The sequence below is a fragment of the Pelophylax lessonae genome (assembly GCF_965119305.1).
Source record: "Pelophylax lessonae genome assembly, chromosome: 1".
Taxonomy (NCBI): domain Eukaryota; kingdom Metazoa; phylum Chordata; class Amphibia; order Anura; family Ranidae; genus Pelophylax; species Pelophylax lessonae.
The window spans coordinates 889,842,759-889,863,832 of NC_138768.1; the positions used below are offsets into that span (position 1 = coordinate 889,842,759).

A 21,074-nucleotide genomic window follows, 5' to 3' on the forward strand; every position below is an offset into this window, starting at 1 on the left:
TGTTTGAGTCTATCATTTGTTCTACTTTTCAAATTAATTAGAATTTAGGTAGATCAATGTTAGAATGACAGCTTAGTACTCACGGTCTTAAGTCCATTACGTTTCGTAGGAAGGACAACATTTCAAAGAATGGACTTCTTTTCTTACGGCTGACTCCTGCCCCACTCCTGCTCTCCTCAGCCTCATCGTTCAGCTCCCGTCTGTAGCGGTCCCTCTGTGACCTCCACCTGGTGACGATTTTTTGGCCTATGAAAAGTGAATAATATGAACTTAATAAAATGACAGACGTGAATGAAAGGTGAACTACAAGTCTCAGCATGCTAACAGTGAAAGATAAGGTAATAGAACTTTACAATTCACCTATCTGTCTCTATTAGCATGCTGAGACTTGTAGTCCACCTAATTGTGACATATGGGTGGACTACAAGTCTCAGCATGACAACCACACCCTCACATCCCCCCAACAGCTACACTTACCACGTATGCGACGTTGCCTCTGACTCATTGTAGACCAGTTCGGGGTGACCTCCAGAAAGATTTCTTCCCACAGTCTTGATATTGTTATACGGTCACTGTATTCAGTGCAATTCTTGTCCCATAAGCCAGGCCTGGCATGCACAAGCTGTATGAGCCGTTCGTGGGACACATCTCTGGCCATGACTGCAGGTTGATGACACAATTCTAGATTGCAAATGTACCGGGTGTGTTATTACTGGTGTTGATGTCACTTCCTAGACCACTACCTGGGTCAAAGTTTAGATATGAATACTGTATTTTATTGAAAAAAAACCCAAAAAAACACAGATATGAGCGGAGTGGATGTCATCCGCTAACATCCGTTTTGCGTCCGTTCCGTTTTTTTAAACGGAACAAAAATAGGGTTCTCTTCCGTCCAAAAAAACGGACATGAACAGAACGGACGATAAACGGATGTCAGCGGATGTACATCCGCGAACGTCCGCAATCCCATTGACATGCATTATGTCCATTTTTCATCCGCAATCGGAAGGGATGAAAAACGGACATACGGAACACCCGTGTGAAAGAGGCCTTTGAAAAACCCCAAGAAATTCTTTAAGTATATAAATAGTAAGAAAGCGAGGCCAGAACACATTGGCCCCATAAAAGATGACGAAGGGAAGCTGGCCAGAGGACAGAGAGAAGGCAAAAGTGCTAAATAATTTCTTCTCTTCAGTCTTTACAAAAGAATTGGGGGCTACACTAACCCAGCTTGTAATGCTAAAATAAATAATACACCTCAGGAAGTACCCCCATGGCTAACAGAAGATAGGCTTAGAATTAAACTAGAGAAACTTAACATAAATAAATCACCGGGACCAGATGGCTTACACCCGAGGGTTCTTAAAGAACTCAGCCAGGTGATAACCAGACCGTTATTCTTGATCTTTAAGGATAGTCTACAGATGGGTATGGTGCCAGCTGATTGGAAAAAGCCAATGTGGTACCAATATTTTAAAAAGGGCCGAGATATATCCCGGGTAACTATAGACCTGTCAGCCTAACATCAATAGTCTGCAAGATTTTGGAGGGGATGTTAAGGGACTCTATACAGGACTTTAGTAATGAAAACTGTATTAGTAGTAGTAATCAGCATGGATTCATAAAAATTGCTCTTGCCAGACCAATCTATTAACCTTCTACGATGAAGTGAGTTGCCATCTAGACAAAGGAAGGCCTGTGGATGTGGTGTATCTGGACTTTGCAAAGGCATTTGACACCGTTCCTCACAAATGCTTACTGTACAAACTAAGGTACATAGGTATGGACCATAGACCTGGATAGAGAACTGGCTCCAGGGGCGAGTCTAGAGGGTGGTGATAAATAGAGAGTACTCGGATTGGGAAGTTGTGGAAAGTGGGGTCGCCCAAGGATCTATCCTGGGACCAATGCTGTTTAATTTATTCATAAACGACCCAGAGGAGGGGATATCCAGCACAATCACGGTATTTGCGGATAATACTAAACTAAGCATGCCAATATCTTCTATGCGGGATGTGGAAACCTTACAAGCCGACCTGAACAAAATAATGGGGTGGGAATCTACATGACAGATGGCAGTGGCCACTCACTAAAAACTAGAGGAAAATGGTTTAACCTTAAAATACGTAAGGGGTTCTTTACTGTCAGAGTGGTAAGGATGTGGATTTCTCTTCCACAAGCAGTGGTATCAACGGGGAGCATCGATAGTTTCAAAAAACTATTAGATGGGCATCTTAAAGACCACAACATATGGGGGTATACAATGTGCGGTTAACAGCAAACACACACATCATAGGTTGAACTGAATGGATTGATGCCTTTTTTCAACCTCACAAACTATGTAACTATGTACCAGTATAGATCCTAACACATTACCCAGTCCATACTAGTATAGATATCCAGCATGATATTTTTCCCAATTGAGATCTGATGTGTTTTCAAAGTGTTCCTTTCATTCTCTGGAGCAGTGTATGTTGGTTGAGCATTTCAAAGTTTAAAAGAGATCTGTGGTGGAACTGGGTGCAATCACAACACCAAACTATGACAACTAACCAGATCAATGATACCACCCAACCAAACATCACTAAGTAAGCTTTAACCCATTCTTGCATAATTACCCGAGCTGATATCTGGAGAAGTTTTTTCCTCTTTAACTGCGTCCATCATCCCAACCTCCTCTGTAAAATGCTGATCACCCCTCACATACGTCTTTTCCTTTATAACCTCAATTTGTACATTTATCAGATCTTCAACCTAAACCAACAAAATGGCAGAAATAATATTAAATGCAAAAAAATAATAATAGAAGAATATCTCTTAGGGCTTGGGATCACTTTCCTACATTCTCATCTACCTGATGATGGCGGGGGATGGTGTGATCTTCCTGTGTGGAATCCCGGGAATACGGAGGATGGGGACATCTCTCTGGTGGATTTCTGTAACTGGATGACTCCACCATGGTGTCCTGGTACTGCTTTCTATGACCTTTTGGAAACTCTGCCTCTTCCATTACAAAATCCTCACCATCCTCCACTTTTATCTCTTCTTTAATGTTGACCTGTGTGGAATCCCGGGAATACAGAGGACGGGGACATCTCTCTGGTGGATTCTCATTACTAGATCCATCTGTAGGAAACACACACACTGACTGAATACATTGTTTCTATGTGTTTATCAGATGATGGGGGATCTAGGTGGACCCTCCGTACTGCTCTCTCCTTTACAATAAAGTCTCCTCTTACCCGGTGATGTGAGGGGCGGCTGATTCTCCATCATGACGTCTTTGTAGAAGTGGATCTATAAATCCTCAAACACCAATCCATATATAGCCAAACAGTTTTTGTATTTAGTGGCCATCACTCACCTGTGCTGATGTCTGGAGAAGATTCCTCCTCTTTAACTTTATCCATCATCCCACCCTCTTCCCTGAACTGCTGATCACCCCTCACATACGTCTCTTCTTCCTCTTTAACCTCAACTTTTATATCTATCAGATTTTCATTCTAAACAAACAAAATAGCAGGGAATGGTTTCTTTAAAATGTGAGCACAAATAACCTTATACCTAAAAGTGGAATATATTTTCATACAGTCAGATCACTTTTATGATCTCGACATCCATCTTCACCTACCTGATGATGGTGAGGGATGGTGTGACCTTCCTGTGTGGAATCCCGGGAATACAGAGGACGGGGACATCTCTCTGGTGGGTTCCAATTACTGGATCCATCTGTAGGAAACACACACACTGACTGAATACATTGTTTCTATATGTTTATCAGATGATGGGGGATCTAGGTGGACCCTCCGTACTGCTCTCTCCTTTACAATAAAGTCTCCTCTTACCCGGTGATGCGAGGGGCAGCAGATTCTCCATCATGACGTCCTTGTAGAGATCCTTGTGTCTTTCTAAGAATCTTCTGAGAATCCTCCACACCTCTCTGGTCAGGTCTGTGTTTTATTAATAGAGATAAGAGTGATATCATGAGAGAAGTGAGAGAAAGCAAGGTGGCAGCATTGGGTCTGGGTGAAGAGTGGGGGACAGAAGCGTCAAATATGGGGTGTGAGGAGTGGAGATCTGCAATGTTGAATAAGGGAATGAGGAGTGGGGGACAACAGTGTCAGTGGGGGGTGTGGAATATAGGTGAGCAGTGAGGGAAGGGGGATGAGGAGAGGGGAACAACAGTGTTGGATGAGGAATGAGAAGTAGGGAACACAGGTGATAGATGGGGTTGAGGAATGGGGGACAGCAGTGTTAGATGGGGTAGCGGTGTTATATGAGGGGAGAGGAATGGAGGACAGCGGTGTTATCTGGGGGGTAGCGGTGTTAGATGGGGGTGAGGAGCGGAGGACAGCGTTGTTAGATGGGGGTGAGGAGCGGGTGGACATCGGTGTTAGATGGGGGTGAGGAATGGGGGACAGGGGTGTTAGATGGGGGTGAGGAAAGGGGGACAGTGGTGTTAGATGGGGGTGAGGAATGGGGGCCCAGTTGGTGTTGGGGCAGAGGACGGAATTAATGTTAGTAGTGACGGGGGAGGAAAGATGCTGAATATTTCCAGAGGTGAGTGTCGGGGTCATCGCGAGCTCTGCCTCTTCCCCAAATAGAATATGAGAACCTCAGCTCTGCCTGGTGAGGGCGCTACAGGAGAGCTGGAGGATGTTTTGCTGCTCATCCTACTTATGTGATTTCCCCGGGGGACTGAAATCTGATTCTATGTGTTATGCGTTCCTCTCTTTCTGTTCCTCCGGCATAAAAACGGAAGGAGAAATTTTTCTTTATGTAATTAAAGATTATATATAGAAAATAATATCTTATTACCTCCTCTGCTGCCACTTCCAGTTACGTCTTCTCTCTACTTCCTCCTGCCTCGCCTCTGAAATTCTTATTTATAACTGACATCACTTCCTCTGTGGACCTACATCACTTCCTGTCAGTATCTTACATCACTTCCTGTCAGTATCTTACATCACTTCCTGTCTATACCTCACATCACTTCCTGTCTGTGCGTTCCATCTGAAAGAAGTCAGGTCACCACCTTGTAGACCATATTGTAAGGTGACCAGATTTTTAAAATGAAATCCGGGGACATATTTTTTTTTTTTTTTTGGCAAATGGTAAACTATTTTATAAGCATATTTCCTTGAAATGATCTATGAGATGTATGTGGGATGTGTTTATGGAATGATTGTATGATATTTATGTTATTTCTCACATTTCGTCCATGAGATAGAAAAAAAAAAAGATAAAGATACTTTTTAAAATTTGTTGGGATAGGGCTACCAAATGTTAGGAAGATAAGATAGAGGAAAAACTTGGAGGGGGGAATGGGGCAGCTAAATTCAAATCTAATCTGGGCAGGAGTGATGGTGTCACCCTCTCTGCAAAAGGAAAGAAATACTGCAGAGCTGCCATGTGCAAATAGTGGTGAAACACCCGATATAGAATCAAAATAAAATGTAAGATATGCACATTAATTGTACTATTTATTGTGTATATATATATATATATATATATATATATATATATTTATATATGGGGGGTCACCACTCTTTGCACATTGCAGCTCTGCGATATTTCTTACCTTTTGCAGAGAGGGTGACACCATCACTACTATATTGTAATACATTGGTTGAATTGCACTGGATATTCATTTATAGGTTTTACCATTATAAGTCCATTTGTAGAATTTTATAGATGAAGTGTAGGGCAGTGCGGCATTTTTTGTTTTTTATTGTTGCACGTTAGATGAGGGAACCGATAACAAGATTCTCTTATTGCTTTTGAGATTTTTTTAGTTGCATAGTAGTTGTTTTACTTGATTTGTTATGTCCCCTGTGGACAGGTAACCAGTGGCCCGGCATGTATGTTGGTGGTCAGTGTGCCCCTGTATGCTGGTGGTCAGTGTACCCCCTTTATGCTGGTGGTCAGTGTGCCCCCTATATGCTGGTGGTCAGTGTGTCCCCTTTATGCTGGTGGTCGGTGTGCCCCCTGTATGCTGGTGGTCAGTGTGCAACCTGTATGCTGGTGGTCAGTGTGCAACCTGTATGCTGGTGGTCAGTGTGCCCCCTGTATGCTGGTGGTCAGTGTGCCCCCCTGTATGCTGGTGGTCAGTGTGCCCCCTGTATGCTGGTGGTCAGTGTGCCCCCTTTATGCTGGTGGTCACTGTGCCCCCTGTATGCTGGTGGTCGGTGTGCCCCCTGTATGCTGGTGGTCAGTGTGCAACCTGTATGCTGGTGTTCCGTGTCCCCCTGTATGCTGGTGGTCCGTGTCCCCCTGTATGCTGGTGGTCAGTGTGCCCCCTGTATGCTGGTGGTCAGGGTGCCTCCTGTATGCTGGTGGTCAGTGTGCCCCCTGTATGCTGGTGGTCAGTGTGCCCCCTGTATGCTGGTGGTCAGCGTGCCCCCTGTATGCTGGTGGTCAGCGTGCCCCCTGTATGCTGGTGGTCAGCGTGCCCCCTGTATGCTGGTGGTCAGCATGCCCCCTGTATGCTGGTGGGCAGTGTGCCCCTGTATGCTGGTAGTCCGTGTGTCCCCTGTATGCTGGTGGGCAGTGTGCCCATGTATGCTGGTGGTCCGTGTGTCCCCTGTATGCTGGTGGTCAGTGTGCCCCTGTATGCTGGCGGTCAGTGTGCCCCCTGTATGCTGGCGGTCGGTGTGCCCCCTTTATGCTGGTGGTCGGTGTGCAACTTGTATGCTGGTGGTCAGTGTTCCCCCCGTAAGCTGGCAGTCGGTGTGTCCCCCTGAATGCTGGCGTTCGGTGTGCCCCCTGTATGCTGGCGGTCGGTGTGCCCCCTGTATGCTGGTGGTCAGTGTCCCCCTGTATGCTGGTGGTCAGTGTGCCACGTGTATGCTGGTGGTCCGTGTCCCCCTGTATGCTGGTGGTCCGTGTCCCCCTGTATGCTGGTGGTCAGTGTGCCCCCTGTATGCTGGTGGTGAGTGTGCCCCCTGTATGCTGGTGGTGAGTGTGCCCCCTGTATGCTGGTGGTCAGCGTGCCCCCTGTATGCTGGTGGTCAGGGTGCCCCCTGTATGCTGGTGGTCAGTGTGCCCCCTGTATGCTGGTGGTGAGTGTGCCCCCTGTATTCTGGTGGTGAGTGTGCCCCCTGTATGCTGGTGGTGAGTGTGCCCCCTGTATGCTGGTGGTGAGTGTGCCCCCTGTATGCTGGTGGTGAGTGTGTCCCCTGTATGCTAGTGGTCAGTGTGCCCCCTGTATGCTGGTGGTCAGTGTGCCCCCTTTATGCTAGTGGTCAGTATGCACCTGTATGCGGGCGGTCAGTGTACCCCTTAATGCTAGTGGTCAGTGTGCCCCTGTATGCTGGTGGTTGGTGTGCCCCCTGTATGCTGGTGGTCGGTGTGTCCCCTGTATGCTGGAGGTTGGTGTGCCCCCTGTATGCTGGTGGTCAGTGTGCCCCCTGTATGTTGGTGGTCAGTGTGCCCCCTGTATGCTGGTGGTCAGTGTGCCCCCTGTATGTTGGTGGTCAGTGTGCCCCTGTATGCTGGTGGTCAGTGTACCCCCTTTATGCTGCTGGTGGTCAGTGTGCCCCCTATATGCTGGTGGTCAGTGTGTCCCCTTTATGCTGGTGGTCGGTGTGCCCCCTGTATGCTGGTGGTCAGTGTGCCCCCTGTATGCTGGTGGTCAGCGTGCCCCCTGTATGCTGGTGGTCAGCGTGCCCCCTGTATGCTGGTGGTCAGCGTGCCCCCTGTATGCTGGTGATCTGTGTGCCCCCTATATGCTGGTGGTCATGGTGCCTCCTGTATGCTGGAGCTACGTGCAGGGTGCAGGAGGAATCTACATGCAGGAGGATGATATGCACAAGGTGCAGGAGGATGCTATGCGCAGGGTTCAGAAGGATGCTACGTACAGAGGGCAGGGCTATTAACCTATTTTTTTCTTCTGTATGTAATGACAGTATACATGTAATTATTTGTGTGTGTATGTTTTGTCAGTATATGTGTGAATATTTTTTTCTGTGTGTGGGTGGGTCTATGTAAGGTCACTCACACAGCCTCTATAAAACATATACACCTCACATCACCTCACCACCAGAGAGACACTACAGGAGATGGTCAGAGATTGCAGACATGGTACAGGAGATGGTCAGAGATTGCCGATATGGTACAGGAGATGGTCAGAGACTGCAGACATGATACAGGAGTTGGTCAGATATTGCAGACATGATACAGGAGATGGTCAGAGACTGCAGACATAATACAGGACATGGTCAGAGACTGCAGACATGATTGATTCAAGAGATGGTCAGGGACTGAGTTTACAGCTGAACCCGGTGTAAAGTGTATAGTATCACAGGGCTGCTCCACTCTATTTAAACCAGCTCTGCAGGATCAAGTCAGTAATCCTCCCTTGAAAGTACAACCAAGTGACAGAAGACAGCAGCACATCCAATTTCCAAAATAAAAATTGTCTTACAAACAGTTAACTGCTGAAGATTAGTGGAGACAGTAAACAGTTAATGGGTCTCTGAAGCTTCTAGCCTGAACCAGCAGTAAATCCTCCAACAAAACATAAAAAACCATGCAGCACACACAGAGCTCCGGCTAAATAGCTGAACAGAAGCTGAAATGGGTAACGGCCATGTGTCCCTGGTTTTGGAGAATGCGGCTGCAGGGTCTTCTTATCAGTGTATCAGGCAATGTGCAGCTCAAGTTAGGGAGATAAAAAAGTGAGTGAGGGGAGAGGAGGCTGATTGGTGACCTCACACTGCCTGAACACCTAGATATCTGGAAGACACTGCAGCCGACCAGCATTACATGTAACAGTGCTTGCTCTAATTGTAGTCATACCTTCTTGCATCTCCCTTCTGGTGCCCTCATTCAGCCCGGCTCCCAGTCAAATGTGGCGGGCTGGAGAGGGGCGGGGGGGGGGGGAGGAGTGTTATACTGCCTGCTGACTGGCTGTGGATGGAAGGGAGGAGGAGCTCCACATTTCAGCCCGCCCATAGCCGAAATCAGAGCTTCGATTTGACAGCTCTGCTCCACTCACTCTCACTGACACTGTGCTGAATGGATGGTCACACTGCTGAATGTACTGCTAGGCTGTCAGCAATGGGTACACCGCCCCTGAATCCGGGGACAGAATCGGGGACACACGTGATCCGGGGACAGTGTCCTCATTCCGGGGTCTGTCCCCGGACACCGGGGACGTCTGGTCACCACCTTGTGGACCATATTGGGATTTTTGTACTTAGCGTACTTACGGTGATTGTAGGCGTATTTGTTCCTCGCAGCAAAACAGTTGAGTGCTCTCGGTGATGTTTCGGTTATTTGCTCTAACAGGTAACTTTTCAGGACTGGCCTTCAGGGTGTTCTCCCTTCATCTTCTTCCCAACAGTATCAGTATTTCTTGCTAGAAAACTACTTAGAACCCCCAAACATTATACAATTTTTTTTATTTTAACAGAGACCAAAGAGAAAAAAATGGCGGTCATTGCAATTTGTTATGTCACACGCTATTTGCGCAGCGGTTTTGCAAACCCAATTTTTTTGGGGAAAAATAAACTTTAACCATTCCCCCAAATGGACGTAACCATACGTCTTTGGGGTTCAGTGGTAATAGCGGGGTGGTGGGTGCACCTACAGGCATCATCCCGGTATTATTTTGTTCAGCCGGCGATTCTGTACAAGGCAGAAGTGATCTGAGAGGATAATTAGACACTCGATCACTTCTGCGGGTGATAGAAGGAGGTTCCACCCCCTTCTCACCGCCTCTCCCGGGCTCTCCGGTCCCATCGCGGAGGTCGGGAGCGATGTGGCCGGCGGTGATGGCTTCCCTGTACACAGAGATAGGACCTGACATCATTCCCCTCGCTCTGTAACCCTGGAGACCGGGAGCGGCGAGTATTCCCCACCACCGGTTCTGCCCCTTTGTTTACCTGGCCACCAATCTCAGTCTGATCGGCTGCAGGGGGGACCAGAGGAGAGATTTGGAGCTCTAATAGACCCCCGATCTCCCCATAAAGAGGACCTGTCATGCCCTATTCCTATTACAAGGGATGTTTACATTCCTTTTATTAGGAATAAAAGTGATCAAAAAAAAATTTAAAGGGAACGTGTTAAAAAAAAAAAGAAATAAATAAAAAAAAATGTAATAAAATAAACAATAAAAAAAAAAATTTAAAGCGCCCCTGTCCCCGTATACTTGCACGCAGCAGTGAACGCATATGTACGTTGCGTCCATTTATGTAAACGGCGTTCAAACCACACATGTGAGGTATAGCCGGGAAACTAATTCTAGCCCAAGACCTCCTCTGTAACTCTAAACTAGTAACCTGTAAAAATGTTTAAAGTGTCACCTATGGAGATTTTTAACCACTTGCCTACTGGGCACTGAAACCACCCTCCTGCCCAGGCCAATTTTCAGCTTTCAGTGCTGTCGCACTTTGAATGACAATTGCGTGGTCATGCAATGCTGTACCCAAATTATATTTCTATCATTTTTTTCAAACAAATAGAGCTTTTTTTTGGTGGTATTTAATTACTACGGGGGGTTTTATTTTTTGCTGAACAAACAAAGACCGAAAATTTTGAAAAAAAACAAAAAACGCGTTTTGCCAACAGGTAATTTCTCTCCTTCATCGATGTGCGCTGATGAGGCGGCACTGGTAGGTTGCACTGTTGGGCACTGATAGGCTGCACTGTTGGGCACTGATAAGGCAGCACTGATAGGTGGCACTGATGGGCAATGATGGGCGGAACTGAAGGGCACTGGTAGGTGGCCCTGATGGGCACTAATAGGTGGCACTGATGGGTGGCACTGTTGGGCAATGATAGGCACTGTTAGGAGACACATGATGGGTCCCTGATAGGTGGCACTGGTGAGCACTTATAGGTGACACTGGTAGGTGGCGCTGGTGGGCACTGGTAGGTGGTGCTGGTGGGCACTGGTGGACTCTGGTAGGTGGCACTGAAGGGCAATGGTAGGTGGCACTGAAGGGCACTAATAGGCGGCACTCATGGGCACTGATGGGCACTTATTGGTGGCACTGATGGACACCGGTAGGGGACACTTATGATGGAGCACTGATGGGTGACACTGGTGAGCACTGATAGGTGACACTGGTAGGCGGCGCTAGTGGGCACTGGTAGGTGGTGCTGGTGGGGACTGGTAGGTAGCACTAGTGGGCACTGGTAGGTGGCGCTGGTTGGGACTGGTGGGTGGCACTGGTGGGCACTGGTAGGTGGCACTGGGGGCACCTACCAGGATCCTCTCCTCTTTGGACCGATGTCCCTCTGACAGCAGCCGGCGATCGTTGCTTTTTTTCTCCTCACACTGACAGTATGAGAAGAGAAAAAACAGCTGATCGCCGGCTGCTGTTTACTTTACATGATCAGCCGTCATTGGCTGACAGCTGATCACGTGGTAAGGGGGCGGGATTGCCCCTGATCTCCAATCTGGGATCAGGCGAGTCTCATGGACTCGCTGACCACAGAGTGAGCCAGGGGCGCTCCGCAGGGAGCGCACAGGCCGCTCGTTGCCGAGAGGACGTCAATGTACGCCCTCCCGGAAATTCAGGTCCGCGCTGTAGCCGTCATTCGGCTATAGCGCGGACGCCAAGTAGTTAATTCCCTTAGTTTGGCGCTATTTCAGAAGTGTGCGCAATTTTAAAGTATGACATGTTAGGTATCTATTTACTCAGCGTAACATCATCTTTTACATTGTATTAACAAATTGGGCTAACTTCAGTGTTTCTTTTTTTTTAATCGATGAAACAGTTTTTCCTGGTGCCTCCATGGCAGCATACCTGTGATAGAGCTCCGCCTCTACTCCACCTCCATGGCAGCATACCTGTGATAGAGCTCCGCCTCTACTCCACCTCCATGGCAGCATACCTGTGATAGAGCTCTGCCTCTACTCCGCCTTCAGGACTAGTGAATAGCTTAAAAGAAATACGCCCCCTACTCCCAGCATTCTCCTTTTTTTCCTCACACCTCTGGACTGGTGAAGAGTTTTCAGTATGTCCTTACCACTGCCTCTGTGCAGCTTCTGTTGGGTTAATCCTCTCCTAAGCGCAGTCCTTGTACTCGGGGCACTCTTAGCGCTACAAAGTCTGGGAACCCCTTCTGTGGATCTTTTGGGGTATGCAGAGTTTCCTAATGAGGAACGCAGTCTGCCATAAACTCTTTTCCATAAAGAGCTTTTTTTTTGTGATTGGCATTGATGGCGGCAGCAGCAGGATCAGCATTCTTTGACCCCCCCCCCACCCCGCTATCTTTCTTCAGATATCTATGTTTATTTTCCCCCCTCTCCAGGTGAGTTTGTTCCATTTTTTTTAATCTCTCCTTCCCCTCCATCTGCTTAATTTTCCCCTTTCTCTTTACCAGCCAGCCAGGCGTTCTTTGGGGTGTAGATTTTCCTTCCTCCATTCATTCAGAGGATCATTTATTTAAAGGAAAAAAATGTGTGTGTGTGTGTGTATGTTTGTGGATATGTGTGTGTGTATATATATATATATATATATATATATATATATATATATAATATGTATTTGCGTGTGTGTATATATATATATATATACAGTGTGTGTATGTATATTAGTAATGAAACAAGCCTTCCCATGTTTAGTTTAAAAAAAACCCAGTAAACAAATATTGCCTTTTTTCCGGTAAGAGCAAGTCCCAGGGATTTCCTTCCCTCCCCTTCCCTACAAATTCTGATTAATCAGTCTGAGGCTTGCTGGCAAACTGTGTGCAGCCTTGTCAGGTCGTGTCGTTGACCAGGTATGTCTTTTTCTGGTATTTCCTTTAAAAAAAGAGCATTAGAATATCCTTTCTTTTTCTTTTTTTTTGGCACAATTTTGAAGCTTTCTTCCTCCTCCCTATTTTCAGCTGATCCTCTTGCTATAGCCAACATGAGCCATTCACCTCATGATCAAGATCCGCAAATGTCTATTAGGTATGGGACCACCCTTGTGTGAGTATCAAAAGAGCGCACTGACAAATGTGTTTAAAAAAAAAAACACATTTCTCTCTCGATATTTTTTAGCCCTGTTTACTCTAAGAGATCGAGAAAGTCATCCAGGACATTATGCTTATCCTCGCGAACGCAGTCCGGGCCACAGATCGCATTCATCTAGACATAGATCTTCCAGTCAATCTAGATCTCATAGGAGCTATCACTCTCCCTCTCCTCATACGTGTTCGGGGAGAAAAAAATGCTGGGCCTGTGGCGCCACACCCCTACCTAACAAGCTGGTCTTTCAGAGCTGCTTTAAGGAATACGCAGCTGACCGAGACCAAGAAAGTCTACAAGTGGCCAGCCTTTTGAAATAGACCATGAAAGATTCACTTTCTGAACTGGCTGCCATGATGCCTGCTCAGGCAATACCTCAGGACCCGCAGACAATGGACGTTGATCCATAGGTGCCAAGCCCCTCTATGGCCAGCATGCCAATTCCCCCTTCAGGGCACAGGGCCAGAACCCCTTCTCAGGAAAAGGAGGGGATTGAGGAGGAGTGGAAGAGGACGGAAAATATGTTTTCACTTGCAAAGTTTGGGAAACTTTACCCTCTAGTTCCAGCTGATTCAGAGCCCCTGGTTTTGTTGCCAGTGGTGGATGCAGCAGTGACCCAACTAGCAAAGAATTTTACTCTTCCTATGGATTCAGCATCCTTTAAAGATCCTTTAGAGAGGTGTATGGATCTGGGTCTCAAAAGGAGCTATCTAGCTTCAGGTGCAGCATGTAAGCCAGCAATCGCCCTTACATCAGTGTCCACAGCAATAAAAGCCTGGACACAAAACATAAGAGTCGGCTATCAGATGAGATGTGCCAAAGCAAGACATCATAAAGGCAATGAATGAGCTGAAGATGTCAGCCAATTTCGTCGGAGAAGCAGCAATTGACACCATTTGCTGCTCAGCCAGAGCAATTCAGTCATGGCCAAAAGGGCTTTATTGCTAAAGCCATGGGCAGTGGATATTGCTTCAAAACAGAACTGGTGAAGGATTCTCTTTGACGGGAAGGCGCTGTTTGGGGAGAGATTGGACAAAGCAATCTCCAGAGTGACTGGTGGCAAGTCAGGCTTACTTCCACAAGACAGATGGGTTGGGAGATCCAGAAACTTCTCTTCTAGATTTCAACAATCCAGGTCAAGAAATTTCAGACAGTCTCGCCAAAATAGAGATGGCCGGGAAACCTGGAGGGGTACCGAATCTTCCTTTCTGGGGACAAGAAAAAGTAAACCTTTCTCCACCCTCCAGAATAAAACAAAATCCTTTTGACATAGGGCAGGCCCAAACACTCCCTGTGGGATCCAGGCTCAAACATTTTGTGCCAGTTTGGGCAAACAGATGCCAGGACCCTTGGGTCCTATCTACAATAAAACACGGACACTACTGGACTTTCTCTCCTCAGCCTCCTCAAGATTACTTCAAGAGGACAGAGATCCCAACATCACCACAAAAAGCGGAAGCTCTTCTGCAGTTATAACGTCTCTCCAAGTACAGAGCGCAGTGGTTCCAGTGACCACTTCGGAGCAATATACAGGTTTTTTACTCCACTCTATTCCTCGTTCCAAAGAAAACTGGGGGATGGAGACCAGTAATAGACCTGAGGAAGCTCAATCGACATATCGATCTAGAAAGTTTCAAGATGAAATCTCTGCAGACGATAATCCAAGCAGTACAACCAAATGATTGGGTACTCTCAATACATCTTCAGGACGCCTATCTGCACATTCCAATTCTTCCATCCTTTCAGAGATACCTGAGGTTTGCGGGGGGCATCTACATCTTCAGTTTCAGTGCCTTCCACTCGGCCTATGCACTACTTCTCGGGTCTTCACCAAGGTCCTGGTCTCTACCATAGCCCTTCCCATGGAAAAGGACCTTCGGGTATAGCATTACCTGGACGACATCCTCTTGCTCGCGGACAGTCAGAGTCACCTTCTTGCACAAAGGGACATCTTGTTACAGTGTTTGACCCAGGCAGGGTGATTAATAAACAATCAGAAGAGCCAGCAGATGATTTATCTTGGAGCATTATTCAACACCCGTCAGGGTACAGTGTCATTACCCATACAGAAGGCAAAGATCATCATTCAGAGAGTTTCCAAGATTTTGCGCAACCTCCATCTGACAGCTTTTCTCTGTTTTAGCCTCATAGGTTCATTGTCAGCATGCATTCCGATAGTACCATGGTCACGTTGGCATCTGAGGTACTTTCAGACCGGCTTCCTAAAACAGTGGAAAAAACAACGTCTCTAACAGCTCATCCTCTTAACACCATGCATGCGCAGAAGTCTTCATTGGTGGACAAAGCTTTAGAACCTCTCCAAACCGCGATAGTTGGGTTCCCTCTCCTGGGCCACAATTACTTCAGATGCCAGCGGAAAAGGGTGGGGAACCCATTGCGAGGAATTCGAAGTCCAGGGAAGATGGTCCTTTCAAGCCGAGAGCCTAGTCTCGAACATCCTGGAGTTGAGAGGAGCATTCCTAGCCTTAACCTCTCTATCTCCCTACATCAGAGGCAAAATAGTTTTTCTATGACTGGACAACAGGGCAGCAGTCTCCTATATTCAAAAACAGGGCGGGACTCGCAGCAGGTAACTTCTGTCAGAAGTAGAACCGATCATGCTCTGGGCAGAGAGAAATCTCCTAGACCTCAGAGCAGTGTATCTCCTGGGCAGGCTAAACAATCAAGCGGACATTCTCTCCAGATCTTGTCCAGACAACAACGAATAGGCCCTGCATTTGCACATATTTCACCAGATCACCAATCACTGGAAATATCCTCAGGTGGATCTGTTCTCTACACCACGGAACACCAAGCTTTCCAGGTTTATCTCCCGTTTCCACACCCCCAGGTGGAAGCAGTGGATGCTCTGACTTGCACCTGGGACTTCAACACAGGGTATACCTTCCCACCGCACCCTCTTATTCTAAAATTCTTCCTGAGGCTCCTGAAGGAACCAGTACATATCCTCGCGATTCTTCCTTATTGGCCCAAGAGACCTTGGTTTCCACTAGCCATGCGGTTGTTTGTGAGCACACCTTTGACACTTCCCCTGTTCCCTCAACTTCTACAGCAGGGCAGAGTCTCTCATCCAAACCCGCACAGATTGGATCCACGGGTGTGGAAATTGAGTGGCGGAGGTTTGAAGCCTAAGGCTGTTCCCCAGAAGTCATTTCAACACTGCTTCAAACAAGGAAACCATCCACAAACTCCATTTACTCAAGAGTCTGGGAAAAGTTCCAAACCTTTGTGGCTGGAAAAAATTTTGATCGATTCTCACCTTCAGTCTCCAATATTTTGGGGTTCCTACAGACCGGACTAGGCCTAGGTCTCAGTTCATTAAAGGTCCAGGTGGCCGCATTATCAGCGGCAACAAATTCAAGATGGGCAGTCAACCCTCTTGTAATTACGTTCCTTAGAGGGGTGTTAAAGTCACGCCCTCCGGTCAGACGCACCTTTCCAAAATGGGTCCTAACTCGAATCCTGGAAGCCATCCTTTTGCTCCTATGGAACAAATATTAATTGGAACTTATCCTTAAAAATGGCCTTTCTTCTAGCCATTACATCTGGCAGGAGCATATCGGAATTGCAAGCCCTGGGAATCGGCGAGGATCACGTTTCTTTCTTTCCAGACAGAGTGGAACTGCGACCTATTCAAGGTTTCACCGCTAAAGTTGCTACCGCAAGGGAACCATGGGCCTTGCCAATTTGTTTCCCAGTCAGAAATATACCCAAGCTTGGACACAGAAAAGGCTACAGAAAAATTTAGAACATCTAACAGGCTGTTCGTTATCCCATGGGGAAAAAACAGAGGGAAGGAAGCCTCTAGCAGGACTCTTGCATCCTGATTATCAAACTAATACGTAAAGTGTACAGGGCTAAAGGCATAGTTCCTCCGGAGCAGGTGAAGGTTCATTCAACAAAATCAATTTCTGCCTCATGGGCAGCTAGAGCGAACCTCTCCCTGGTTACCATCTTCAGGGCTGCCACATGATCGTCTCAGCACACATTTATAAAACATTATAGAATTGACCCTGGAACGCTCACCACTGTAGAATTTGAAAGAAGGGCAATGCAGGAAGCCCTTTCTTCATCTAAATAAAAAAAAAAAAAAAAAAAAACACATTTCTTTGTGTTTTAGTATCTACCCACCCTTTTGTCAGCTAGTTATTTATCACAGGTATGCTGCCATGGAGGCGCCAGGAAAATGGAAAATTGTATCCTACTTACCGTAATTTTCCTTTCCTGGTGCCTATCCATGGCAGCATACACTTCCTCCCTCTGTATTCTATAGCACAGGAGAATGCTGGGAGTAGGGGGCGTCTTTCTTTTAAGCTATTCACTAGTCCTGAAGGCGGAGTAGAGGCGGAGCTCCATCACAAGTATGCTGCCATGGATAGGCACCAGGAAAGGAAAATTATGGTAAGTATAATACAATTTTAAGTTTTTTTTCCCAAATACCATGTGACATAAAACGTTGCAACGACCGCCATTTTATTCCCTAGGGTCTCTGTTATAAAAAATATATATAATAGGCGGTTCTGAGTAATTTTCTAGCAAGAAATTATTTTTACAACTATGGTACTTAAAAATATCCATAGGCGATGCTTAAAAAGCCTTCACAGGTTACCTGTTTAGAGTTACAGAGGAGTTCTAGTGCTAGAATTATTGCTTTCGCTCTAACGTTCGCGGTAATACATCACATGTGTGGTGCGATTACCGTTTACATATGCATTTGTGACTTACATATGCGTTCGCTTCTGCGCACAAGTCCCTTTTAATCGTTTTTTTTTATCACTTTTATTCCTGACACAAAGAATGTAAACATCCCTTGTAATAGAATTAAGGACGACCGGTCCTCTTTATGGAGACATCTGGGGTCAAAAAGACCCCAAATCTCTTCTTTAACTTTAAAAGCAAAAGATAAAAAAAATGATCTACTTCCAGCCTGGACCAGAAGTGACATCATGGCGTTGCTCTGGTCCTCCAAGGCCATAGAGGCGATGAAAGAGTCTTTGAGAGCAGCTAGCCGCACCATTGGATCATTTTCAAGCCCAAAAAACACCGGCAAGCGGCTGGAGGTGGAGGAACATCCCTTCCCGCTGCTTCCGACAGCTCATGAACCGCTCGGAATGAGAAAGCCAGCTGCCAGCTGGAAAAACCAATATAATGATAGCTTCAGCCATAACCCTGGTAAACCACAACGTATACAGTGAGGACACCAACAATGGGGTCCACTGACACAAATGATGGGGCACAATTCCTCCCACTAACACCAATGATGGGGCATGATTTCTCCCAATGAAACCAAATATGGGAGCATTGGTTTTTTTTAACCACTGACGGGACCTTTTCTACTCCCAATGGCCACAGTCTGGTCCCCCCCCAAATCTGAAGGACAGTAAAGTGGCTCTTTGTTTAGAAAGTTTGGAGACCCCCCTGGTCTAGAAGAACACTACTATGAGCTCCAGAACTCTCATAAAAAAGCAAAAAATTGGGTGACACTTGGACTGAAGAGTCCGAGCCTGGGAAAATAAAGTTTGACATTTCTCTTGGGGAACAAAAACTCTGGCCTAAGTTGTGTTTAGGATGAGGCCCAGATATTCCAAGCAATGAGTTGGTTCCAGTGCTGGGATCTTAAGGTTCGGGACCCAGTTGAATCTTTGCAATGTCAGGACAGTTCTAGCTATGCTGTCAGCCAGAACCTGAGCAAATGGAGGTCTTCCTGACTTCCCACAATGGGAATGCCCTGGAAGAACAGCAAGGCTAGCCCCCGGGGCCAGTGCCTGAGTGAACAATCAAAGTGCCTACTCCCTACTTCTGAATAGGATTCCTGAGCCTCCAGTTCAGGGACAACCTGATTTTCAATGTCAGGTGACCTGGACTGTCCAAAGAAGGGACTAAATTATCCCACCATTACACAATTTTGTGTTTTTGGGGTCTGTAGTGGAACTGGATAAATGGAGATGTCTAGAACAGTGGTTTCCAAACTGTGGCCCTTTGATTGCTTTTATCTGGCCCTTGGGGCACTATTTCATCCACTGAGACCAACAATGGGGCATAATTCCTCCCACTGACCTCAATGATGGACAGAATTCCTCCTATTGTCACCAACCATGGGTGCACATTTCCTCTCACTGACACCAACGAAGGGGCACAATTCCTCTCACTGACATAAATGATGGGGCAGAATTCCTCCCAATGGCAGCAACGATAGGGCACAATTCCTCCCACTGACACCAACAATGGGGCACAATTCCTCCCATTGGACCAATGATGGGGCACAATTTCTCCCACTGACACCAACAATGGGGCACAATTCCTCCCACTGATGTAAATGATGGGGCAGAATTCCTTCCAATGGCACCAACGATGGGGCACAATTCCTCCCACTGACACCAACGATGGGGCACTGCGTTACTTTAACTGAGAATTGCGTGGTTGTGTGACGCTGTACCCAAATAAAATGTATATCCCTTTTTCCCACAAATAGAGCTTTCTTTTGGTGGTATTTGATCACCTCTGCGGTTTTCATTTTTGTGCTATAAACAAAAAAAAAAAAAGACAGATGATTATAATATTTTTTACTTTCTGCTATAAAACATCCAATTAAAAAAAAAAAAATCAAAATCAAATTTCTTCATCAATTTAGGTCAATATGAAATTCTGCTACATATTTTTGGTAAAAAGAAATCCCAATAAGCGTATATTGATTGGTTTGCGCAAAAGTTATCGCGTCTGCAAATGATGGGATATTTTTATAGAATTGTAATTTTTAAATTTTTTCTAGTATTGGCGGCGATCAGCGACTTATAGGGGGACTGCGACATTGCGGTGGAAAAATCACACAGATAACTGATACTTTTGTTGGGGGACCAGTGACACCAATACAGTGATCAGTGCTAAAAAAAATATGCACTGTCAATGTACTAATGACACTGGCAGGGAAGGGGTTAACATCAGGGGGGGGGGGGATAAATGTGTTCATAGGGAGTGCTTACTCACTGTGGGGGAGGTGTTTTAACTGTGGGAAGGCAGAGATCCGTGTTCCTGCTTAGCAATGTTACCCATAAGTTATATTTTGAGATTTAATAGATCTCAGATAGGATTTGGGTTAATAAGGGTTCTCTGACCATGAGTGAAAGCTTGAACACAACAGAAATTTATTGGTAAATAGCAAGGATGCCTAAACTAATACACAGCAATCTATCTATAGTACAGAAAAGGGTAAATGAAGGAATACAGAGTATAACACTCAAACCATTAATATACAAACAGCAAGATGGACAACACATAGGACAAGCGTTTTAGATATAAGTGCCAGAGGTATCTTCCATAATTACCATGCACACAAGGGCCCCTTCCAGGCTGATGTTTTCAGAGCGTTCTCTCTTCCAACACTTAACTAATATAAATCTATTTCTCATAGACTTGCATAGGGCCATTCCGATGGGTGGAGCTATCTTACCCCTCTCCTCCCCTCCGGGCGTATCTCATCCAGGATTGGACAATTTCCCCATCCCCTAGCTTTAGCATAACTCAGCCTCTTGCTATCACCTCCTCTCGGGGGGGGGGGGGGGAATTAGGCAACCTCCTCTTGAATGGGGCAGTAGGTATGCAAGGTCACCCCCTTGTAAAATTGTCCATTCCCTAACAGATGGCCATCTTTATTGGATAACTAAAGAGAGCATCTTTGAAGTGGAGTCAGAGATAATGACAGAAGTGAAATGGCCTGGTCTAAATTATTACCTCGGCCCCGTAAGGTCTGCGAAAACAGAAAATTGTATACTCACCTTTCCGTAATTTTCCTTTCCTGGTGCATCTGCATGGCAGCATACAATGGGGGGTTGTGGCTCCGCCCCCACAACCTGATAGGACAGGTTAACTCTAAATCAAAGACAGACCCGAGCATTCTCTTTAACTCTTATCATTTGGGTGGGAATCTGTATGCTGCCATGAAGATGCACCAGGAAAGGAAAATTACGGAAAGGTGAAGATACAATTTTCCGTTTTCCTGGGGCATCATGGCAGCATAAAATACGAACTAACTCACCATATGGGAGGGTGCAAGAAAAATGTTGTAATGGTCAGTAGCGTAAGTATGCATTTT

General features: G+C 46.2%; 1 long non-coding RNA gene across 1 annotated transcript in view; it reads right to left on the minus strand.

The window, feature by feature from the left end:
* Positions 1-3,374: 3,374 nt before the first annotated feature.
* The window catches only part of LOC309551674, a 41,544-nt gene continuing 23,844 nt past the window's right edge, over positions 3,375-21,074 (minus strand). Inside the window, exons 2-3 of the long non-coding RNA XR_014225105.1 lie at positions 3,632-3,729; positions 3,375-3,503 (exon numbers count right to left, since the gene is read on the minus strand). This is a non-coding gene — a long non-coding RNA (uncharacterized lncRNA). The remainder of the gene's footprint in view (positions 3,504-3,631; positions 3,730-21,074) is intronic.